General features: G+C 38.3%; 1 protein-coding gene across 1 annotated transcript in view; it reads left to right on the forward strand.

Moving 5' to 3' along the window:
• Window positions 1-8,050: 8,050 nt before the first annotated feature.
• LOC121917344 (DNA endonuclease RBBP8-like) overlaps window positions 8,051-12,917 on the forward strand; it is a 72,219-nt gene continuing 67,352 nt past the window's right edge. The window contains exon 1 of the mRNA XM_042443249.1: window positions 8,051-8,072. The gene's annotated coding sequence lies outside the window, so the exon portion shown is untranslated. The remainder of the gene's footprint in view (window positions 8,073-12,917) is intronic.

Here is a 12,917-nt window from a genome sequence, read left to right on the forward strand (position 1 = left end):
TAAAAATAGAAATAAAATAAAAATAGAAATATAATTATCCCAGAATTATCCCATCAGGGAAAGGATGCTTTATTTGCCCATGTGATAATCTCCATTAATCAAATAGACAGGACAATTGATTGAGGAAATTGTCTCTAAGCTGAATGGTTATCAGTATCTATTGTTTAATAGATGTATCTAGCATAACTGTTGTTATGATGAAGCCAATCAGTTAATTTCACATGGTTCTAACTTACTAGTACACACTCTTAGTACAAATGAAAGGCCCTAACTGCAACAGATGATATTTATACAGTTTACAGGATATATTTGCCATGCTCTAAAGCAGAGATGCTCATAAAACTGATCTGATTGATGTAAACCCACAGCCTCTCATCTGTCAACTCTGTAATATCTAGAACATATTCCATTCATGTAAGGCCCTAGCCAGGCATATTGCAAGCCCATGCTTAAAATTATCCAGTATAGTCAGATCTATCCCTCTTCAGTAGATGCAAATTACAGCTACAAATCTGAACAAATCTTTTTTAGATTATTTTTTATTTATTTATCCTGTTTCTCCGAGAACCCTTTATATGGAACATGTGATATTAGATAGTCCTTTGGTATGGAACAGGAAAGCCTAGCTGCAGCAGAACCAGTCACTTGGTGTTGTTTTTGTCTCCTTTCTCTTCTTGGCTGGCAGTTACATCAAGAGCAGAAAACTATGGCTCATGCTCATCAAGGCCGTCACTAAGGAGGTGTGGGGAGTACAGACTGCACTGGGTGACACCCCAGACGGGGTGGGGTGGTTCCTCACTATTCATCCTAAAATACACACACCCAGCCACCCCCCTCCACTAACCACAGTGCCTCTGCTGTCCACCCACTGTGGTGGGAGTGGGGTGATGCTGCCACCCAGAAGCCCCTTTGGGTCTGGCAAAGCTGCTGGTAGGGCTAGGAAAAGGAGGCGATAACAGAGGAAGCAAAAGTGGTGGCCATGGAATCTTCTCCTTCCCTTCTGTGGCCGCCCCATCAGCATCTTTCCCAGATGCCTCGCACACCACTGCCCTCCAGGTACCATGTCCTGTGCTTCCTTCTGTGGCATGGAGCGCAGAGCAGGGCAGCGGGTAAAAATGCACTCCTCTGCAGCCACTGGTGTGGTGGGGTCCTGCTGCTGACCACCAGCCCCTTTCAGAATAAGGAGGCAATGATGGTAAGTATATTTGTGATAGAAAACACATCTGTAAGCCAAGGCAAAATTTCTCTGGAAAGAGGAAAATTGCAGTACAAAAATGATATGCAGGAAAGGACTAAACACACACCAACTTTTCTTTATGTACATACTAATTCTCTAAATTGACCCTTTGCAAAGCTATTTTTGATAAACAAACAAAATTTAAAATACATTACCTGTAAACATCTAGCTTGCCCCTTGAACACTCTCTTTTATTATAAAGAACACCTTTAGCAATCAGTGTTCCTCTTCTTGACATATGGTGCGATTTTAATCCTACTCATTGTAATCCTAACTGCATCATCAAAATCATTTCCTGCAGCACTTTTAACTGAATCTCTTCTGTTCAGGTCTACTGACCAAGCCCAATCCTGCTCAGATATAAGAAACAATAGCCTGAGGTGCTGCTGCTGCAGTGTAAACACTGCACATCTGTTGCGCCATCTGAACTCTTCTAGTCTCTAAAGCTTCTTGTAGATTTGTTTCCTTTCTCCAAATCATTCACATAGTATAACCTTGATTGTATGCTATGTTCATATTTGCATTTTAACACAAATGATTTAATTAGCCTTTTCTTTCTCCATACCTGGAGAAATTATGCTAGGGCTGATGAAATTATGGCAAAATGATCCAAGTTTAGTTGAGCATGTAATTTAGTATGTTTCAGCTACTAATCATTTGGCAAGAATAACTAAGATTTTGATATTAGAGCTAGAGATGTGAGCCAATACAAGTAATTGATGCATTGTTACCTGCTTGACACTTTTTCTTGAATGTATTTGAACAAAAAATATGTAGTTCATAAAAATTGGTAAAATGAAGATCCTCCATCTTTATTTTATAAGCTAATTTCAGCTCTCCAGCTGGGTCTTTTACATTTATGAACACATTTATCTGGTAATATAAGCTTCAAAGCATGGTAAGTAATCTCTTCTCCTACCTCATAGGTTGGAAATAAGTTCTAGAGATGAGCACATTTTTCTCACAACCTGTTTTTAAAAAGAGAGATTTAAAAGCATCATCCAAAGATGGAACATTAGTAAAAGCTATAGTCTTGCTGCTTTTTTACTCTTTTTGTTCCCTTTAACGGAAAAATAGGAATGTTCTTCTGTTTAAATTACAGATATAACAAGAGAGGGCTAATTCTCTTCTAGAACATGGCCACATAGCCCGAAAAACCCACAAAAATGTATGGATGCCGACCATGAGAGCCTTCGACTTCACATAGTAAAATAATGTTAGGACCTATGAGAATTTGGTTTGAAGCAGAATGTTACCCACCTCTCTCTACCTCTACCTCTATTCTGTTCATACATTTCCCCTCTTTCATTGTCTCTCTCACTTTTATTCCACTTTCCTTTCTTTCCCTCTTTTTCCTCTACTATTGCTTCTTTTTGTTCATGGCTGTGATGGGTGTAGGAAATATCTTCAAGAAGGAGCTTGGCCAGATTCCTGAGTGACACTGACCCGAAAGTAGATTTTCTACCAAGCCAGGAGCAGCAATTTCTATTTCAATTTAATAGGGTATTGGTGTTAATGGCAAGACCTTATTTTTTTAAGTATTAAAAAATGGCCTGCAAAAGGAGGGGGGGGGGGGGGGAATCCAAACTCTATAGTCTAATATCTTTATTGGAAGCAAGCAGATATGTAGAACTTCGTGGGCAAGTTCTGAGATCTTTCATTAAGCAAGACCTTACAAAAATAGGGAGAAGGAGAAAAGGAGGAGGAAACTTGGTTTAATGCTGAAGTTATGAAATCCCCATGATCAAACACTTAAGTGGAATGGAGTGGGAGGAGGTGGCAGCAGGATTTAAATTTTGAAAAATGAGGGAATAAATTATTACATGTGTATTTGTTTCAGTAGTCCTAGGTATAATCTGTTACTTATATAATACCCAGCAGAGCATATTCCATTTAAGTCTACACCGCAAAATTATGTGTACATTTGGTTGACCCTAGTAAAGCATTTATTTGACTGTGGATTTTGGAATCTTGGTTGTATTTGTACTTTTCTTTAACTACCAAAAGAGCAAACAGCAATAAAATAGCACCAAAATATGGAAGTGGCAAGGATAAGAATGTTCTATCACTTTTCATCAGTGGCATCATGGGGAGGGGGTGTGTGGGAACAGCGGACCTCACCAGGTGACACCCCAGAATTGGTTGTGTGAATTTAGTAAGCATCAGAGAGTGTTGTCATTACAGCCACCTTGGAGATCTTAACTGGATTTACCTGTAATTTAGAAGAGATTGAAAAATGGCATGGGTAGGAGCAGGGGTTGTATAACATGTAATCTGTGAGCCTTCAACATGGGCCAGGCAACAAACAGTGGCATCACTAGGGGGTACAGATTGCGCCAGATGACACCCTAAGGCATTACTAATAACAAACACCCATCCCTCAGCCCAGTAGCATCTTGCAACCCTTTTCTATGGACATTATCAGACAAGGGAAATTGGAAGTATAATCCAATGACAATCCGAACGCAATTTCGGGCAATGGGAAGTCAGTCCGAATGCAGTCATGGGGTTTCACGTTATTGCGTAAGAAGTGATCACACGCAATTTCAGGCAATGGCAAGCTATTTTCAGGCAATGGGAAGTCAGTTCGAACACAATTCAAATTCACGTAAATTAGCTGAACTAGCGAATTCACATGAATGCGTTCTGGCCCCACTTTCTTTTCATTTCCTATGTCACTATAGGTAAGCCTCATTTCAGTTCAGTGCAAGGGAGGTTTTGCCTAGGGAAGCCAAACATCTTGGAAATAAGAAGGCATTTGGATACTACTTTGGCTCCAGGCAGAAGTATTTTTATTCATTCAGGAATTTTATAAATCATATATTTTAATCGTTAAGCAATTTATCTATCATATTGCTATTTGTAAAATAATTGCACACTGTCCTGAAATCCTGCTAGGATGAAGGGTGATATATAAATGTTTTAAACACATACATATATAATGTATATTACCCACAATACTATGAATGTGCTGGAAATTGATCATCCATAAAAAATCTATAAAGAAAACTGGTTAAATGCCCTAGGGGTCACTGAAAACCATGCTCCCACTGAACAATTCTGAACTTACAGGTAACAAGAAAACAGGATTGCATTAGAAACTGGATCTCTACCTAAAATGAAAGTTACTGGGAATTTCTGCAAGGCTATAAACGATTACAGCTTGTAAAACGTAAATGATCTGTAGGCTGCTGGAAATTAGGGATTTCTTTCTGTTAGCACATGGTGATGTTACAACAGGTTTTGCTACTTAGTTTTACATGTATTAACACATATCTTTTCTGACCTGCCACTCCTGCAAATTTTGTATAACAAGCCAAATAATATTAAGTGTAGCTCCAGAAAGTGCAGCATTCTTGTGCTGCCTGCACTTTAATCGTATATGTAACAGAATAATTCTTCTTCCATTAATTAATGGAGTTTTCATTATCAACATCTAAAAATAGTAGTTCAGAACTGGGTCCCAGGTTTTGTTTGTACTATTTGTAATAACTGAAATGCAGTTTATCTGAAGTATACTTTTCTGATTTGTTTCATAGTGCAGTATTTGCTTCCTATCCTTGGATTAAATAACGAAATGCCTATCTATCAACCATTCCATCTAGATACAGTATGTAATAAAGATGATTTGCAACAATAGGATGTTGCTGAATTTGATATGATTAGGGATACAGCACTCCCCAACCTTTTGGTAAATTGTTTTGCTGGAGGCTACAACATTCTATGTTGGGAGTTGGTGGAGGCGTGAATAATTCACCACTTATGAAGCTTTAGAGCTGAGTTGAGCCACAGCATGTTGAGCTGCCCTTTGATGCAGACTGGCTGAACAGGTTCTTGTTGTACCCAGGAACCAGTTTAACAGGCCTGTTATGCCAACAAATTCTGGTATGATTCCATGTTCCAGAGAATGCAGAAACCTGCCCAGCCAGTTAAATGAAAGACATATTAGGTTATCCATTGCACATTGTATATATCCTAGGTGCAGCAGAGCTCCTCAGCATTCTCTAGTGTGGTCCACAGGTGATTTTCTCATCTTACATACTGTGTACTGGAGGTTTATAAGATCAAAGAAAGCCAACAATAAATAATCACCACTGCTGAACAACAGCAGAGTCAGACTGCATTTTCACAATCAAAACAAAAAGGTGAGTTTATAAAGTCTCTCTTAATACTGTGTAGTCAAAATGGACTATCTCTGAAATTCTGTCATGAGGGTTATTTATACAGTCATTTTCTTCAGTATTTAGTTGGGCATTGATATTATGTCATTTACTTAGTGCTCCTGCCATTTTTTATTCTCTTATGGAGAAGTTCAAGTTAGTGGGAATAGAGGTCAGTGCATGAAACACGTTGTGGGCCATTCAGGGATTGGTGGCCTGAATTTTTGCCTAAATGTTGTCACTGAGTGATGTATAAATTTTGGTAAGTCTCTTAACTTTCCTGGTTATATAGTGCAATCTCTACATGCGAGTTCAATGAGGCCAATGCCAAGGTGAGTACAGAACTGTAATCTTAGCTTCTGTGTGTGGAATATGAAGTAAATACACTGGTGTCATAATTACAACATGATAAAGGAAAATGCTTAATATATTACTTTTAAACTTATGTTTTCCTAAGAATATCAACTCATAACACCTTAATAAATAAAATAGCAGATTCAGTTTACAAACCCTGAGAAATATTAATGCAGTAGAAGTATAACATGCATGCTGCATGTAAAAAGGCCAATTCCTCTTTTCTTTTAATATATGGAGATTATAATGACACAGTATCCAAAACCAAATAGATCCCACAGCTGTAGCCCCAGAATAATGACTTAAAATTGAGATCTATGAATCTGAATAATTTTCCAAGTTCAGTACCACATCAGAATTATGACAACTTTGAAAACAAATGCTACAGAATCTGGTAACTGATTAACCAGTTTCCTGGGAGCAAGTGCCACTGAACTCACTGAGACTTATTTCTTACTTACACTTGTGCTGTGAAGCTAAGAAGTATACTAGCTGAAGTGAACAGAAAGGAATGAACACAGGTTTGGTCATGTCTGTTTGTACAAAATAACTTTTGTTTAAAGTAAATGTGACTCTTCCTGTCTCCTCTTTAAAGCAGATTTTTTTAAAAGAAAAAAAAACCTCCTATAGTGTATTATCTTCTCAAGGAAGCGGGTAAATTTTTAAACAAAATAAACATGAGTGTTTTCTAATTATGAGGTAAGTAAAATACTAGTAGCTAGTAAGCTATGTTTCAAAGTTGTTTAATAGCTCAGAACATCATGTTAGATCTTTGCATAATCTCACAGAGGAAGTATCAACTTGGTATATGGCTATCCACACTGATGAAGAGTTATTTTTATTATTCCTTGGGAGAATGCAAATATCTATAACAACTGTGTATCACAAAGGAGCATATTGAACAAGGGAAAGTTACCTAAAATTCTTTAGTGTAGAATATACCTTCACCAGTCAAAAAGCGAATATTATTCTTAATGAATTGCTTAATTTTCAACACTAGCAGCCCAGACCTATGTTTGTTAATATAGAAGTAAGCCTTGCTGGATTCACCAGCAGCCTTTATAGCCTTGTGGAGGTAAACAGTATCTATGCACACTTCACTGGGAGTAACTCACATTGGATGTGATAGTACTTACTTATGAGTCAAAATACATAACAGTGCTGCATTTCCTATCAAAATTACTGCATACCTTATTAAATATCATAACTGAACTACTTTTGTTCAGTTGTGTTCAGTTTCAACAGGACTTACTCCTTTGACTAACTCAAGTAATTAAGATTTTATTATACTTTACTGCTAAAAAAAGGTGAATGAAAACCAAAGTACAGTACTGCTTAGGAACAAAAAGCAAGAATCCTATGCCAAGATAACTCTGCTCTTGCACTGTTCCATAGTGCTGGCAAGTCATTTAGCATGTAAGGTAGTGGTGGGCAAATTTGGAAGACCAGAGGGCCACATTAGGCCCTCAGAAGAACTTGGAGTGCCACATGCCTCCCCCCCCGTACAAATTCCCACAAAAACACCCCAATTTTCGACCCAGAGCCCAGTCAGGACATGTAGGCATGTTCTGCTGCCTTCTTGGGCCACTAGTGGGCATTCAGGCATTCTGAGGCAAGAAACACTTTTTTTTGGCAAGGATGTCCAGTGGGGCTCCAGGCAGGGTGTAAAAGCCCCCCAACCCTCCTGGGCATTACAGAGCAAAATGTTTTTTTAAAAAATGGGAGGGTTTTTTTTGCCCACCGGATCACAAATGCAGCCCTGGAAGGCCACACTTTGCCCACTTAGTGTAAAGATTGTCATAGTGCTGAAATAATTTGTGTGTGTGTGTGTGTGTGTGTGTGTTGACTTGAATGCTTTTAATTTGCATTATAGTAATGCCCATTATCTACATATATGTATGTGAACTCAGACAGGGGCATCAGGGGTGCAGACTGCTGGGTGTCACCCTGTGAACTTGTGAGCTGCCTTTCAGATCTGGAGGCTCTGCTGGCCAGGTGATCAAGAGAGCCGCCTCCCTTTGCTATCCAGACAGCAGCTCCGCTAGGTTTGGAGAAGGCCACTGTGTGGCAGAAGCAGTCCACTCCCACCAGTAGTCTAGTGAGACTGGGCTGCCTTCTGGGTCTAGCAGCTCTAATGGCCAGGCAGCAAAGAGTCATCTCTCTTTGCCACCCAGCCAGCAGCCCCACTACACCTAGAAAAGGGTGTTGGAGAGAGATGGGGAGTGTTAAAAAAAATGATCCACACCTGATGTCAAATATACTAAGTACACCTCTGAACTCAGATGGAAGGCCTAATGAGGTCAAATGTGGCCTACACTAAGGTAAGTTAGCATAGGATCCTAAACAGGCAGTGAAATCCTATGGAGGAGGAGATTCCATGGTGGAGCATCTGTCACACTGAAAACCCAGCAAGCATGATTGGGAAGGGGAAGTCTTCTTTTGCCTTGCCTCCACTCCACCAATTGATTGTTATGGGAAGCAGTTAACTATGCCAACTCCAGAAACAGTTTGGTTATGGCTGACCAGTTTTGTGGAAGTGTTTAGAGAATGGGCTTTAAATCCTGTGGATTCATGGCATTCTTGGTGTTGCTCTCTGCTCCTGACAAATTTTTGCATCAGTTTACTCAGCAGGGCAAAAGGGTTGGGTTCAATGAGAAGAGTCTCAATGTGCTGCCAGACTTTCTTCTCCACTGCAGGATCAGCACTTCTGTCAGATGGTATGCTCCCTCAGGGAGAGCCTGGCATTGTTCTGTAGTCTCTCCTCCTATAATATTGAAGAAGCAATTGAAATGTGAATGTAGTATTTAATTAAAATTAGCATCAATGCATGCTAATTCAATGCTAATTCAAAAGAAATGCTAATTCAGTGAGGCCAACTCTCTGATAAAGCAGAATGAAATGGTGGCCTGAGGCAGCAGATTTAAGGTGCTATTAAAAGGCAGCAAATAATAAGTTGTCTAATTTATTATAACTTTTACAGCTATGTTTTTAAAATGGTCATATGTATATGCCATGACATGTTGTTACACAAAATTTACAGCTTAAACAGAATCATTTTATTCAGGCAACACACAGACAAGAATAGTAAAGAATATACTAGGGAAAAAACTCATTCTCTTAGAAACAGGATTTGAGAATGTATATCTGATAGATGTTGTTGGACTCTGCTGGGCTCTGCTGGCTAGGATTGATAGGAGCTAAAGTCCAACATCTGGACAGCCACTGTTTAAAGTTCACAACAGGCTATCCACTATGTGATGTTTTCATTTCCATGTGCTCTACAGACATGATGCATCTGACCCATTCCACATAGTTAAAATCAACCTATATGTCAACTTAACTCACTATTGGCTACTCTGATTGAAAGTAGATGTCAGATTCTCCTTTAAACTAGGAACTTTAAATAGTCTTCCTTAAACTAGGAAATCTAGAATCATAGAATAATAGAATTGAAAGAGACCACAAGGGCCATCCAGTCCAACCCCCTGCCATGCAGGAACTCTCAACCAAAGCATCCCCATTGACAGATGGCCATCCAGCCTCTGTTTAAACACCTCCAGGGAAGGAGACTCCATCACTCTCCAAGGGTGTGTCTTCCACTGTCAAACAGCCCTCAGGAAGTTCATCCTAATGTTGAGGTGGAATCTCTTTTCCTGTAGGTTGCATCCATTGCTCCAGGTCCTAGTCTCTGGAGCAGCAGAAAACAAGCTTTCTCCCTCCTCAATATGACATCCCTTCAAATACTTAAAGAGGATTACCATAATCACCTCTTAAACTTCTCTTCTCCAGGCTAAACATCCCCAGCTCCCTAAGTCATCCAAAGCTCCCTAAATCAATAGAAGAGAATGTGGTATTTATAGCAGTGATCCAGGTTACTTTTATTCCCATATATTTCCTTTACTGTTTCTGTTTTTAAAATTATAAGCAGAATTAGCTTGGGTCCAGGCTATTTGAAGGACCGTATCTCCATGTGTCAGCTCCCAAGAATATATTTTTTAATTAAAGTTAAAATTATATGTTAATTCCATATACATAATGCGTGACAGTTGACTCCGTAATATTTAATAAAAATAATTTAGGATTTAATTCAAAATCAATTTGCATAACATCTTGTATTTTAGTATATGGGCTCCCAAGAATACTGAGGTCATTGAGAGAGGCCCTTCTCTCTGTCCCACTGCCCTCTCAGGCGCGTTTGGTGGGAACAAGAGAAAGGGCCTTTTCAGTGGCTTCTCCCAAGCTCTGGAACTCCCTCTTAGAGAGGCCAGTATGGCTCCATCATTGCTGTCCTTCCGGCGGCAGATAAAGATGTTTCTATGCCGCCAGGCTTTCACATGACAGGGATGCTGTTTACTTTTGTTTTTTGTTTTAAAGAGTTTTAAATTTTAATAATGTACTGTTTTTAATTCTTTGTATTGTTTAATTGTTTTTTAAACTTGTATTTTGCATATGAATAGTGTTTTAACTTGGAATGTTTTAGATTTGTAAGCTGTCTTTTTGAGAGGAAGGCAGGGTATAAATAAACATAATAATAATAATAGTAATAATAATAAGCATTCCTGGGAACACAGCCTGGTTCAAGTGGCAATTGCATAACTCTTGTTGCAGTTACAGTACAAAGCATTTTCTACTAATACCGCACAGCAAATCAACACTATTGCTTAGGGGCCAAGAACCCAGCCTCCACATACTTTTGGACTGCAAGTCCCATCAGCTGTAGCCAGTATAGCCATTGTAAGGAACACTGGGAGTTACAGTCCCAGAAAACCTATAGGTCCACATGATTCCCATCTCTGATTTAGTCCAAGGCTTCTAACACAAACCTTTAGGGATCGCTTTATTTATTATTTATTTATGGGATTTATATCCTGCCTTTCTCCCCAAATGGCATTCATGGAGGCTTACAATAATTTAAAAGGATAAAATTAAAATATTAATTACAAAAGGTATTTTTAAATTAAATAATACTAAAAATAAGTTTAAAACAGCATTTAAAAAAATAAAAAGCATTCAAGCATTAAAACAGCACACCACACTACATAAGTAAAATTCACTTATTTGCCTAAAAAAGTCGGCCTAAATAAAAATGTCATGGAAACAGGTGGATTCTAAAATGGAATCAATATTTTATTAATATACAGTGGACCCTTGTTATACGCTGGGGTTTGGTTCCAAGATCTCCCGTGTATAACAAAATCCGTGTATGCTCATGTCCCATTACATATAATGACATAGCAAAATGGTGTCCCTTATAAAAAATGGAAAATCAAGGTAAATTTATACTTTTTTGGAACATTTTCAAACCGTGTATACTTAAATCCGTGTATAAAAAATCCATGTATAAGAAGGGCCGACTGTAGTTCATAAAAATGCCACATCACTATTGATAATTGATACACTAAGGAGGAAGAACTGAGAAGTGGAAGATGTATTTCCAAGTCATATTTACCCCGTGGCCAGGAGCCATTGCAACATGTGTCCCAGAATACCGAGATATATATGTGAACCTCCTTCCAGGACTATGACACAAGAAATCGCTCATCCATGCACCATATATGCTTGTGTGCAACTCATATAATTTAGTGTGTATGTGTGTGTTCATTCATGAAAAAAGTATTACTTTGTAAAGCACTCTATTCTGTTGTTATCTGCCCTGGCTGTTATGTGTAAACTTACAGCGCTATATAAATAAAGCTTAATAATAATAATAATATGCCAAGTTTTTTCTGTTATATTATTATAATACGTATATAAAATACAATACAATATCCTGGTTTACATCATATAATAACTTTCCCTTTTCCCCCCCAAGTTAAGTGTTTTTTCAAGCAAGTGTGAAGTCTGTCCATAATAGATTTTATGATAGATTTAGGCCCAAGTCTAATTTTATTGCATCAATGGAACCTACAGAAGTGTTGACTAGAATCAGTGGGTCTACTCTAGATTTGGGCCCTACCAATAAATTTTATAAGGTTTTCTTCCCCCAAATATAAGTAAGTTTATTCAGTTATTTAAAGTACCGGTAACTCAATATTCAAGTGACAACTAGACTTCTCATACAGCCGCATGTGTCTGGGAGTCATTATGTTTGCAGTCCAGTAGTTCGTTTGGTAATGCAGGAAACAGATTTATCAGCACAGTAAGAAAAATAATAGGAACTGTAAAAAGTTTAATAAACAATAAATATGTAGGTAAGTAAGATAGGTATTCTACTGCTACAAGTATCAAAATTTGGCCATGAGTTCATGGGCATGTTTCAAGCGTGACACTAATCCTTTTCCCACAGTTTTATTGTCTAGATGTGAATGGTTACTCCTTCTAGACAAATGACATACACTATAGTTATGTGTAAACTTACAGCGCTTTATAAATAAAGGTTAATAATAATAATAATAATAATAATAATAATAATAATATAGTAAACTCCAACATATGCTTTAAATGCATTGAGAACATTCTTTTTGGTAGTTTGCCTCACCTCCCAAAAACTACATGTACAGTTGGCCCTCCATATTCGTGGATTTAAGCTTGAAAATATTCAAAATATATATATATAAATTCCTAGAATAGATCAAGGCTGAAATCTCCCTGGAAGCCAAGATGATCAAACTGAGGCTGTCATACTTTGGACATATCATGAAAAGGAATGACTCATTGGAAAAGCCAATAATGCTAGGAAAAGTGGTGGAGGGATAGAGGAAGAGAGGGAGGTTGCATGCTGGATGGATGGACTCTATTAAGGAGGTCACAGGTATACATTTACAGGACCTAAGCAGAGCAGGGGACAGAGAAAAGGCAGAATTACTCAACTCCTTCTTTGCCTCAGTCTTCTCAGAAAAGGAAAAGAGTGCTCAGCCTGAGGAAAATCAAGCAGAGAACACAACAGGAGAAATGCAGCACAGAATAAATAAAGAGGAAGTGCAGGAATGCTTGGTAAATCTAAATGTATTTAAGCCTCCAGGACCACATGGCCTACATCCAAGGGTATTAAAAGAACTTGCAAATTAAATCTCCGAGCCATTGACAATAACTTTTGAAGACTCCTAGAGAACAGGAGAAGTCCCCACAGACTGGAGGAGGGCAAACATCCCCATCTCCAAAAAGGGGGAAAAAGAGGATCCCAACAATTATCGCTCAGTCTGACATAAATTCCAGGAAAGCTTCTA

This window comes from Sceloporus undulatus, unplaced genomic scaffold (assembly GCF_019175285.1).
Source record: "Sceloporus undulatus isolate JIND9_A2432 ecotype Alabama unplaced genomic scaffold, SceUnd_v1.1 scaffold_15, whole genome shotgun sequence".
Classification (NCBI taxonomy): Eukaryota; Metazoa; Chordata; class Lepidosauria; order Squamata; family Phrynosomatidae; genus Sceloporus; species Sceloporus undulatus.